This window comes from Agelaius tricolor, unplaced genomic scaffold (genome assembly GCF_023055355.1).
Source record: "Agelaius tricolor isolate 1412-34295 unplaced genomic scaffold, bAgeTri1.0.p SCAF_9, whole genome shotgun sequence".
NCBI lineage: Eukaryota > Metazoa > Chordata > Aves > Passeriformes > Icteridae > Agelaius > Agelaius tricolor.
In genome coordinates, this window is record NW_027269269.1 from 15,589,110 (window position 1) to 15,602,407 (window position 13,298).

Genomic DNA, 13,298 nt, shown 5'->3' on the forward strand with positions numbered 1-13,298 from the left:
GAGAAGATGTAAGCCAGAGGCAAGCACCGTCAGTAAAACGTCAAACTGAGGCAGGACTGCCAAGATGGGATTGTTAATAAATCAAGGACTCAGGAGGACCTACATGTAGTCAGTGTAGTACAAAGAGTGATGGAAGGCACACTTTCTCATGCCTACTTGGGCAGCAAAGACTCTTCAGTCACTGTACTGGGCTGATGAAAACACTAATGCTTAGCACAGTAGCTCACTAGCTCTATTCATCTGCACTGTGTATTTGTCACTGAATGGCTGCACTTTAAACTCATACAGACTGCAGGGTCTCTTTGTGCATGGCAGGCATGCTGAAAACACTGATCCTATTTCTGTCATCAAATATTTACTGTGGGATTTCAAACCTTTGGTTGTTACCAGCCCAAATTAGGAATGTGACATTACTGCAATAATTCAAATAACGTGAGAACAACAGTTTTTGTGCAGTCATTCAAGGATAATTCTGTGTTCAAAGAAATGTTATGTTACTGGACAAAAGCTACTCCTGATTAATGCCATGATTTCTATACAACTGTGTAACTGTGAATTAAAATTAAATGCATACAATTTGGTGTGTCTGCATTTCATAGCATGGACCAGTGTCATGGTAAGGTTTATTTGATATTAAAATGCATAGTACCTCAAAAGATATTATAGGCCCATACCCTGTTATTCTCATTGCGTCCCAAAATACTGGACACACTGAAGTGATAGGTAAAAGCAGAAGGCCATATGATTATAATATTTTTAGCTTTAGGCATATGGAATATGCCTATAGTTGCATTATCATTGGAGGTAAAACAAATTATTTTCTTTTTAGAATAAGAGTTTTTTCTTACACCAATATTTAGCTCAATAAACTTAAGAAGTGGCACCTTTGCTACAGGAAGAATAAGCTTGGCAATTTTTTACAGTATTGATTTTATCTCCTTTTTATTTTTACCTACTGTGCTGGTCTATAACCAACTACAAAAAAATTGCAGTTTTCAGAATAAAAGCATCTTTCCACTGATGATTTATAAAACAGTATCTACTAAAATAACAAAAATCTTTCAGAAGTCATTTTCCAAAGCATTCACCAAAATCTCTTTAACCTATTGAAGAACAAAGCCTTTAATCTATATCAGATTTCCCTGAAGAAAAGCTAAAGAAATCAGAAACAAATGTGGGAACACTTAGGACTGGACAGAGTACTCCTGGTGCAGTGTGACAAGGGGATGAGATGTCCCTCACCCTGCTGCCCAGGCTGGAAGTGCAGCCCAGTTTGTCATTCCCTCTCATTGCTGCAATGGCTGACTCACGTGCACCTTGTTCTCCTCTCTACCAAGCTGCAGCTTAGCCAGACTGTGCCTGGCTGGGACTGCTCCATGTTTTATTCTGCCATGGGGAACTCCTGTGTGTTTTCATTGAACTTGGTGAGGTTCCTCTCAGCACATTTCTCCTTCTCCTCCTATATTCCTCTGAAAAACAGGGAACAGATCAGTGTATGATCTGCTCTTCCCAGTCTGGTGTTACCTCAAACCTTGCTGACAATGCTCTCTATATAATCATTCTGGTTATTAATGAAGATAAACAGCATTAGCACCTCTATCAACTCTGTATGAGCACCACAAGTAACTGAACTGCTGACCACTGCTCTTTGGGTCTGCTGGTCTAGCCAGTGTCCCACTCATCTTCTAGTAAACCCATACATTTAGTTTCTCTCTCATTTGGCTATGAAAGAGAATTTGAGCTGAATACCTTGCTAAAATCCAGGCAAATGACATCTACTGATCTTCCCTCATCCACAGAGCTAGCAGATTTCTCATCACAGAAAGATGTTAGGTTGACAAGGTAAAATCCAAACACTTGTAAACATTTGTAAACTGACCTCCCTCTTTTTAATCACCTCCCTCTGTCCTTCATGAGCCTTGACAAAATGTTCTGGAGGCCCAGACCATGGACACTTACCATGATGCTTCCATTTGTTAGCTTCCTACCTAATCCTGATCCCTGGGTTATCACTTGGTCCATCACCCCTTCCACAGGAAAAGTCTGAGCATTGAAAGCTGCTCCTTTGAATTATGTGATCCTGTCCTGACTGCCTCTGCTGCAAAGCCTGTAAAGAATTAGTTTTCAGGCCAGTGTATCACTCAGAGTTCATTTCAACACTGTGCTTACTGTATTCTTTACTGATTGGAAAACTATACTAACCTATCAAACTGATGATTTTCTTCAACTGGGGCATTTATCCTGTTCAGACAGACAGGCATGGAAAAAATTCACAGTGCAATAGTTTCAGATGGATATAGTGACTATAAGCACTCTCAACTAATATCATCAGTGCATTTGCCTTCTCTGTTTCTCCTGTTCATATCTGGGCATGTGATTCTCTGTGAGTATGGGACAGTGCTTCTTGTTACAATTTGTCTTTTTAGGTTTTGGTTTGGTTGTTTTGTTTTTGGGGTTTTTTTGGGAGGGGGGGATGTTAATTTTTTTCTTTAGTTTTTTTTTTTTTTTATAAGAAATATGATTTAATGGAAACATCTTGCTCCCATCTCTCTGATATATGGTAATTCGAAGAACACTATCCTCCTGAGCTGCAAAATTGCATTAAAGTGCAGGAAATGGAGATTATTTCATTAGCTGGGCCCTGTTTGTAGCTCATGCTTTAAAGAAGACGACTTCAATCACGCAAAGCTGAGAAGACAGTTTGCAATCACTGGAGAGAGCCCTAAATATAGTGCTAGCCATGGAGTACACAACAGAATCAAAACAGTCCTGTAACCACAGTGAAATTACTGAAGGGATGAGTATCAACGAGGAGTCAAAGATTTTACTTTCCAGAATGATGTGTCTGTATCTATGAAAACATGACTTGAAAACATGCCACACTGGTTCACCAAATTCTCAAGAAAGATACGCAGGTATCTCTGTACTTCTAATGGAGAACATTGACAAATCTATGAACCAGGATTCATCAACAGTGCTCCCAACTGTGCATAAAATAACAAAGGCATGCAAAAACATGTCTAGATTCTCTTGAGAACCTCTGCCTATAGTGTCTTTGAGATAGTACTGCATCTTATCTCTCAATCTGTATACCCACACAGATCTATACAGCCTTTATCTAGGCTTCAGACTGGCTGAGAAGAAATAGCTTCCTGGAAAATAATGACTTCATTCCTAACTCTGTGCTTTGACCTTCTCTGCCATCTTGACCAAGACACTGAATCACAGTTTACCAAGTAAATTACACTTTACCAGCTTTTTCCAGATGCAAAATAAAACCAAGCCAATCACCATAAGTGTGAATATTATGAGTGTAGTAATTGAGTATTCGTTTCCCCATTCCTCACTCACTTCCCTCTCCATTCCAATCCCTAGCTATACATGAAGTATTATACTAAGCTGACAATGTACTGTGCAGTCAGACTTACAGCTCCTGCTCCCTGCATGAACCTTCCTCCTACCCTTGACTGCAAGCTCTGCTTTCAGCTGAGCCATCTCTGTGCTTTGAAAAAAGGCATCACACTGACAGCTGCAGTGAAAGACGGGCATAGCTGAGACAAAACTTGAATAGCTTTGGGAAAAAAAGTAAAAATTGAAGATTTTTCTTATTCTTCTTCTTAAAGGACTTGAGCATAAAACGCTTTGCTTCCACAAATGTATACAAGATTGTTCTGCTTGCTTTTCTGCCAAAAGCACAACTTAGAAGCAAGACAGAGTAAAAGCACTTGAAGCCAGTAGAAACAGAACAAAAAGGCACATGGTTCATGAACAATTACTCTGCTGCCAAATTCTCTACAAGTGTATGGTATGACTCATACCTCTCAGACAAGGTGAACTTTCCCTCTACCATGAATGCTAGCATTATCCTGGTAGACTGGTTTTAATCATACTACTCACAGTTTTAGAGACTATCCATATCATACTGGGTTGCTTTCTGCAGCATTCATAAGTCCTTGTTTTAAGTGTTCTTACTATGCAGGACTATATTCAACACCAGACCACAAAATCACAAACATAGTTATGTGGCCACTACTTTATAAATCATAAGCACAGCACACTGCTTCTTAACAAGAAAACAGAACCAAGTATGTCATCATTTTGAAATTGCCCACCTATGCCTATTCCTAGCTGCAATTTTAATTTCATATAATCAATAAGGTTGGTAATGACCTCTAGGATCAAATCCAACCAATAATCCAGCACTGCCAGGTCCACTCCTAAACCATGTCCCTAAGCACCCCACCTAACTGGATTTTGAACATTTCCAGGTACAGTGATTCCACTGCTTTCTTGGGCAGCCTGTTCCAAGGCTTGATCATCCTTTCAGTGAAGACTTTTTTCTTAATATCCATTCTCAACCTTCTCTTATGCAACTTGAGGCTGTTAGAACTCTCTACTGCTTTTCTTGTAAAGGAATCACCATCATTGTCTACGTTATTACATTTAATTAAACTCAAAATAAGGGGGTGGTGAAATTGAGAATAATACAATTGTGTACGTATTACCATTTGAAAAGTAAGTTGAGTTGTCAGTGGCTTATTGCCACCTTGTGCAGACAATAAACTCTGGCCTGTATATCAGAGTTAAAGGCTCATCTTTCCAGGCAATCAGCCATAAACTCTCAAACACTCTCTGAAATATACATTTGCAGTTTTGTATTACTTTAAAATGTTAGCACTTTGTGTCTTAATAATACAAAGTAGAGCAGTCCCTATATGCATACATTAATAGGGCATGCTGTGTCTCTCAGATACATACTGTAAGACTGCTTAAGGCCTTAAGAAAGTGATACTGAATTAGTTTAAGTTCCTGTTTTCAGGAGTTTCACAATTGCAAGAAATAGATTTACATTTACACACAATGGCAGGAAAGATTAAATGACAATTTAGATGTCAAAACAATAATTCTCTGGCATGCTATGAGGCCTCAAGATCACAGAACACACAGCACCTTTTGTCATATTTACCAATGAATTACAAACTGAAAGACTAAAAGATAAAAACATATTTCATTTCTATTAATCAGAAATGTAAAAGATAGAGAACCTCTTTGAACATCTAAAGAATGACTTAGCAGCAAACAATTCTACCTCTGCTCTGAGACATAAAACAGAAGTCAAAACCAGCTTTGCTTGCAGATGCCATAAAAGAAGAAAAATGCCTCAAGAAATCCTCAAGACCACTCCCTTTGTATATAATGCAACCTCATATAAAGCCATTTAGTTTAAATGTAAATTGCACTTTTCAAAGGAGGTGGCCTTATTTGCAGACATGGAGTTTTACATTGTTTTTTCTTAATCTTTAGGAATAATTTCCTATTTAAAACTGTATTAATTTGCATGATTAAAAAAACCCCAAAACTCATACACAAGGAAAATAAAACATTTCTGTGTGGATTCAGAGGCTATCAGAGGGATTGAGAAGAAAGCACCTACTTTACAGTTGCTGAAGTTCTCCCTATAATGATCTTACCTGTTAGCAGGTTGAAATAGCAATTATTAATGTAACATAATTTTTTTCCCCAGTATAAGATCTAATGAAGGACATAGAAATATCAATGGGAAAGGCTCTCTGGCCACTGGAACAGGCTCCCCAGAGAAGTGGTCACAGCACCAAGTCTGGCAGAGTTCAGTAAGCATTTGGACAATACTCTCAGGCACATGGTGTGACTCTTGGGGATGTCCTGTGCAGGGCCAGGAGTTGCACTTGATGATCCTTGTGGGTCCCTTCCAACTCAGGATATTCTGTGATTCTGTGCTAATACACATGAATGCACACAAACTCAAAATAGACCAGAAGAAAAGCATGCATCTAGATTTTAGGCATCCTATTTGACCTAGCTGCGTGATTTATTTTTTTTTCCCAGCCTCAGTGTGCACAAACATAGAACTCTTTCCAGAGGGAGAAAAATAAAATCAAAATAAAATTGCGGCTATTTCTTTCATAGAATCCTAGAATCATTTATGTTGGAAAAGAGTTCTAAGGTCACAGAGTCCAAATGCTAACCCAGCACTGCCCAGCCCATCACTAAACCACATCCCTGAGTACCACATCTACAAATGCTGCAACACTTTCTCCAAAGGCTGAACAGGGCCAGAGGAAAAACAAACACATGTGTGATCCCAACGCAAAAAATGGAGGGGCTGGATCTGGACTGCACTTGCAAACTAATTATGGTATCTCCTCATATTTGGCTTTCCCTCCTTTCTTTCAAAAGTCAAGGCTGCCTTACTCACCATATGGCTTTTTATTTTTAACATCATGGTACACTAAGCTTACAAAGAAATTATCCAGTGTCTTATTCTGTTACCTTTTTATATCATGCAATACCTGAAATTTGAGTGTAACATTTCTGCATGGAGTTATAAAAACCCTCCTCAAAAACACATGGACCTCCTCAGAAACAAATGGACTAAAAATTATAATGCAGATGAAGAGAACAAAAAAAAAAAAAAGAGAGAATGCAAAACTAAATGTGAAACAGGGGAATTACTTTAACAAAATTCAGTAACTCTTAAAAGAGTTTATCAGAACATGAATCTTAAAGAATGAAACACCTGCTTTCAGGTTAATCTGTTACATTCAGTACTGTCAACATGAGCCCAGCAAGAAAGGAATCAGTGCCAAAGAGTGCTCATCTCTGCTTATCAAGGGCAGAAGTCATCAAGGCTTACTGGTGTCAGAGTTAAAACTCTTCATAAGAGTTTTAAAAGAGACAAAAGAGAAAAAACTCTTCATAAGAGACAAAAGAATAAGAAATAGAAAAGTTTTAGAGTTTTGGAAAGGTTCTAATAGCACAAATAGCAAAATCACCAAAAACCTTGTTTTAGCACTGAAGCAGCCATGAGGAGAGCTGGGATTTACTGTGGTCCATATAATGCATCAAATTAATTCTCAGATTCTGGCTAAGTATGTACAGAGGCAAAGCTATTTTGCCAAATGCTTTCACTTAATGTATATATATTTAAGTATACAGGAAGAACTTAAAAAACAAACTTGATTTTGAATATCTACAATAAACTGCAAATTCAAGTTGGTCTGTGCTGGAACAAAGAATGTTTTGATTTTTATGTCAGTGAAAGTAAACTTCCACCTTATCGTCCTCTGGAAAAGTTTTAATTGATGTCCCAGAGTGCCCCTTTATGGCCCAGAATCTCCAAGTGATGAATAAAATTAACTAAATAATTCCAAGTATATCAAATATATATAGCTTGCCCGACAGCTTGTTTCAAACCCTAAATTACTGCAGGACCACTGCACTCACAGTACATCAGTTTAAAAGATAAACATCCATGTGTGAAGTGCAGCTATCCAGGGCTCAGGGGGAATCAGCTCTTTTACATGGTTTAGCTTCATGTGGCATAAAACGCATTTCTCAGTGGAGATGCTCTGCTACATAAATTACAACTATTTGGTACTTTACTATAGGGCTTGCTAACCACTTTTAAATCTCAGTTTTCTTGCTGATGTCCTTCTGCCTGAGAACCCGAGTGCTCTGTGGGTGGCTTGCAGGACAGCACGTGCCAGAAATGCCAGATTTTCCATAATTTTACAGGTTGTAGCACCCAGCAGGAACATCACCAGCTGCCAGTCTTAGCCAGGGCTCTGCCTGTGAACCTTTGTAATGCCATCAGGTTGTTACTGATTGAAGAGGATGCTCCCTTTTGAATGATGCAATCTTGATGTAGGACAGAGAGTGGAAATATGAAAATGACATTTTCTTTTTGTTTTTAGGACCAATTTCCCTCATAGTTTAAACATTTTGGACAGAGAAGAAAGATCAGTCCAATTTCTAGACTTTACACCTTGTTATTCCTCACTCTGCTACATTCAAGCCTCTTCTTTAAGGAGTACATCCTAGTGAAGCATGAATTTTGTGTCTCTTCTGCCTGCCTTCTGCTCCCTACTGGATGGAAAGAGCAAGGGAAGCTCCTGTGAGGGGAAGCCAGGGCTGCCCTATGCTGTGCACAGGTGGCTCCAGCCAGTGTCACACCAGACCCACCACTGGGGCAGGAGAAACCAGCAATAAGGAAGAAAAGGGTGAGGAAAAAGGAGCAGCAAAGAGAAACAAGCATGTCCTGACCCTGGCTCAAACCCCATGTGTGAGGGACCCCAAGTCTCTCGTCCTCCAAAGGCACTGAGTGGGACCTGAAGTGACGGCTAGAGGAGGGGAGGTGTCTGGAATGAAGATGAACCTCAAGATGAGGTGTTTTCCCTTAGCGTGAGTTTGTCATCTTTGTTTCTCAATATCCAACACAATAATTAAATGTTCATGTAAACTGGCAGGAAAATTAAGTTCCCCAAGTCAAATCTGCTTTGCCTTCGAAACACCAATTTTTCTGAAATTTCACTGTAGAACAGATACTTGTTCAGCACCTTTTATTTAGTCTATTTTCTGAAAAACCTACAAATCAATTATTGGAGGTGAGACTGGACCAGCAGAAGAAAGTAAAAGAGCAGCCTTCAGTTATGAAAGAAAATGTTGAGTACACAATGTATTCTGTGCAGACATGAACTCACTCCAGCTGGGCTCTGAAGGGAGCACCTGACTTGTGGCTCTGTTTGTATGACAATAAGCCCAAGCTAAGAAAACTGCCTTTCTATAAGATGAATGTAGCCAAGCAGAAAAAACAACAATAAAATTCATAAAATCATGGAATGGTTTGAGTTGGAAAGGACCTTTGAAATTCATCCAGTCCAAGGCCCCTGTGATAAGCAGGGTCATCTTCACCTAGATCAAGTTATTCAGAGCCCCATCCATCCTGACCTTGAATATTTTCAGCGTAGGGCACTCACCAACTCTGAGCACCTGTGCTAGTATTTTACCACCATCACTGTGAAACACCTCTTCCTTATATCTAATCTCAATAAATTACCTTTCAACTTCACACCATTAGCCCTTATCCTGTCACAGTAGGTCCTGTTAAAAAGTCTGTCCCCATCTTTCACTTAGACCCTTCCAAGTACTGCAAGGCCACAACAAGATCTCTGAACAAAGAGAAAGTAGAAGCAGTACCATGGCCACAAAGAAAGCTGTCATGTAAAAATAGAAACACGTAAATTAGCAACTGATTAAACATATATATTTATCACCTTATAGATCCTCTAAAAAGAGATATTTTCCATGGAGAAAGAAAGCTACACCTACTTCTCCTCACATAATCTATTAAAATGCCTTGCTGTTGACCTCTCAATTCTTAGAAATTGCATTAAGCAATAAATTTCCAAACAGAAAATCAAGGCAACACAGCACCACAGGTTTGGAGACTAAGGAAACAATGTAAAGGGACTGAACTTGAGAAGAAGTAACAGTGCCACAAAAGGAGCTCTATGATATGTCATTGCTTAAGTAAACAAAATGCCAAGGGCCATTATAAGTCTGAACCACAATGGAAATGAGTGGAGAGTAAGCACACCCAACATTCTTATAAAGAAGTTGCACAGAACCTTAAAAATACACCTCACTTAAAATTACAGGCCTGGAAAAAAAGAAGGCGATTCTCCTTGAGAAATGATAAAGGGAAAAGCATCCTTGTGAACTTGAAAAAAATAGATTGTGGGGGCAAATAGGTGGATAGGACCTATTATGGTCCTATTATGGGTGCAAATAGGACTAAAAAACAAACTTCACAAAATGGACTAAAACCAAAGGGAAGAAATATAAAAATATATTTACATAATTCTTTGATGATATTAATGAAAAGCACTTCATAGCAGGAAAATTATACTTGCCTGTTTTTCAATCGATATTTTGCAATTTTTACAGTGGGAATATTTTTCAGTTTCATGCCAAGGGCAGCCAGTAGATTTTATCCACAGCTACAACTATGTGGCAAATTCAGCAATCTATAGTATAGTCTCCCTAGTGGAGAGGTTGAAGCTTTGTTGCCTAAAACTCCTTTGTACAAACTGAGGTTAGCACTGAAATGACTGCTGTAGGCAGTACTCACATTCTGACAGATGGGCGATGCGACCTTTGAGGTCTTTCCCCATCTTTACACTTCAGCATTCTGTCATTTCTTTACAAGGTTGTTTTTGCTAGAATTGGATGTAGAAACACTGAGTAAAAAAATAGTCTTAAACTGAATTAAAATAGGTGGGAGCAGTGACTTATCTAGCAGCAAGTAACATGGGCCTTTTTCTCATGATGCAGGCACAAACAGTAATACAAGGCAGCACTTTGAAACATGATCATTCCTAGGTTATAGGATATCTTTTAGTTACTGATTTTAAGACATATTTTCTGCTTTGTAAAACACAAACATTTAGGATGCTGCTCTTTGTATACATTATTAGTAGAGACCTGAAAAGGACCAGGAAAGTTCGGCATTCTCTGAATTTACTGCGTGAATATATATATTAAAAGCCACTTATCCCACAAAATGGAATGACTTCCCTTGGACACAAAGACAACATTCATCTTTCACTGTATCAAGCAATACACATAACAGTCAAAGACACAAAACCTAAAAACTGTCAGAACTGACCTGAACCAAGATTGAGAAGATAGGTTTGCAAACCAATTAAGGGAACTTCAAACGTCAGAACCACCCTTCATGCACTGAACAGCACCCCCCAAAAGACCGGAATGTTAAACGGTTCAGAGTGTCAAGGCAGCCTCTTCCTCTAGTAATAATAGCAAAACCAGTAACAATAAGACACATCTCCTGGATATCTGTCTCTCATATGATGGTGGTTTGGTTCTCTTTTTTTAAATGGAAAAACTCCAGGAGAGTGCTTTCAGAAATAAGCTTTGATTACTGTCAGAAGGGATAAAGAAAACATTTCCTGGCAAAGGAAACCGCAAGTTATGCGCTATACATCAGGCACTAGGAGAGAACACCTGGAAAAGGACTAAGCATAGCATTTAGTAACACAAACAGAGCTGTCTGCTTAAGGCAGGAGAGAGGCAGAACACAGTAATCAAAGAGCACAGTCCTAAAAATATTCAGCTTCAGGAACTCAGATTTCTCTTGTGCCTGTACAATAGCATTTAAACCTTGAAAATAATTCAACATCTATCCCAAGTAACTGGCATTCAGACATGAGGCAGCCTTCCCCCCGAACCATTTGGACAGATCCAGTCTCCTCCTACCCTACCTTTTAGGCACCAATCCCACCCTCCAAATGAAACACATCCCCCTCCTCCAGTAAATTATGATGCCTGCCAGAAATATCACATTTACCATTCTCAGCCTGTTGTAAATCCTGACTTTCGCCATGGGATGTCTGGGAAAAACTAACACCTAATGTGATGGTCCTTTCCGAAAACTAAGCAACTTCACAGGCAGGTGCACCAATTCTGAGCACTAACATATAAAAACCCCACTGCAGACCTGACCCTGATACTAAATAAATGTTTGGCTGGGAGGACAAGAAATGGGAACATCGTGTGCTTCAGAGGAATGGGAGAAAAATGACATAGAAAATATTACAGCAAGAAGAACACAGAATCTGTGGGAGGCACAAGGTTTTTTAGGGCAGCCGTAACAAGGAGAAAGCAAGAGACTCCAAAGTTAAAGTCAGCCCATCCTTCACATGCTATATGCTTTGTGACACATTTTGAAATGTCTTCTTCAATTATAGAGTGCTCTACCCTTATACAAACAGGGGTTCAAGCATTTTTTTTTTGCTGTCAGCCCATCTGTTACTGAAGACCCTTTTGCTCACTTATTAGCTCAATACTGATCTGGCACAGCTAGAACTGAGTAATTCTTTAGCTTGTTCATCACATACTTAACAGCTCAGATGTGTGTCGCTTCTGCAAAATATTAGCATATTTTAATTTTAAAATACCCTATTAAATTTATACTTCACACCAGAAGAAGAGACATAGGAGAAAGAAAGATACTCTATCATCTTTCCTGTCCAGAACATTCTACCTGGCTTACCTAACCAGGTCACCAAAAGCCATCTGCTATTAAAATATTTCCAGTGCGCATAACATGAATATAAATAAATAGCTTCTTCAAAATACTTGGAATTAGAAGCAGCAACACATATTGATGTAAACATAGAAGAAATCACTTACTAATTTTATACACAATATGCAACATTACTGTATGCTATCTGGTAATAAGCAGTAATAGCCATATGTTCAACTTATATTTATTATCATTTTAAAGCCATATCTCAATTACATGTTTTTTCAGGAAGTAAAAACTATATGTAATATAGTTTTTTTCCTTGATCATTAAAGTAATGATAAAAAAGAAATACTGGCAATATATTTTAATTCCAGGTATATAGAACTATGCATTCTCTCCCCAGAAAAATCCCCAGCTTTTGTAAAAGACAGTTCTTTATTACTTATCTTTTCATCCAAAAGAAACACAGAAGAGCTATGGTCATAGATCTGAGTTCATTCAGTTCATCAGAGTTCAGTTTCATTCATTTCCCCCCCAAAAGAAGCCTAACCCTCAGAACTGACATTTAAAAACATGCCTTATTTTAGAGGTATGTTACAGTTTTCCTTACCGGGACAAGAGAATCAAATGAACCCTGTTCCCGACTTTCAATAGCTGAAATTGTTTTCAACCAGAGGAGATAGCTTGAAATATCAGATATTTCAGAATGCTCCATACTGAAAGCTGCAAGATTAGCAGGACTGAGGTGAGACAGACTTGCAAAAGGAGGGCTTTGCCTGTGTTACATAAAGTTCTAATTAGATCCTTGGTACAAATTGCTATCCTAAGAATAAAAAGTTAATCAAAAAGCCTCATTGGAAGAATAGGAGGGCGAGATTGGAGCCGAGACAGCTGTGGCACAATAGCACAACTGCTAACTAGATTCTGTGCAACTATTCAGAAGTGAAAATGTATGTGTGAAAATCAAAGTGTTCCCTTTGTGTTACTTTGGACTAAACTGTTCACACCTGGTTTACTGCAGTGGAACTCAGGAGACCTCTCTGTACTGAGATTCCAATGCAGCAAGCATTGGAATTAAATAACAGACCCCCTTAATGTCGCAGCCAAAATATTTTCATGAAAAGAAGAAAATTTTGAAAGGAAACCAGTACAGAAGTGGCATGAGAACAAGTTTGGCAAGGACTTTTGGTGACAAACTCTAAGAACCAACTTACAACAATTTGTTAAATTTGACTAAATCTTAGAAAACTAACCAAATAACCACAGGATAGCTAATGGATGATTTCTTACCTCTCCAAAAAGTTGCAATTCCTGTCTCCATTTCTAAAGAGAGCTCTCTTTACCTGTTCAGGTTTATATTCCCTGCCCCCTTATGCGTGGTACTGTAGAAATGAAAGTAGTAGTGACAGGACCCAAGGGAATGGTGTTAAGT

At 38.6% G+C, this 13,298-nt stretch overlaps 1 protein-coding gene across 29 annotated transcripts in view; it reads right to left on the minus strand.

The window, feature by feature from the left end:
• The window catches only part of DLG2 (discs large MAGUK scaffold protein 2), a 982,781-nt gene that overhangs the window by 387,864 nt on the left and 581,619 nt on the right, over positions 1-13,298 (minus strand). The window lies entirely within an intron of this gene.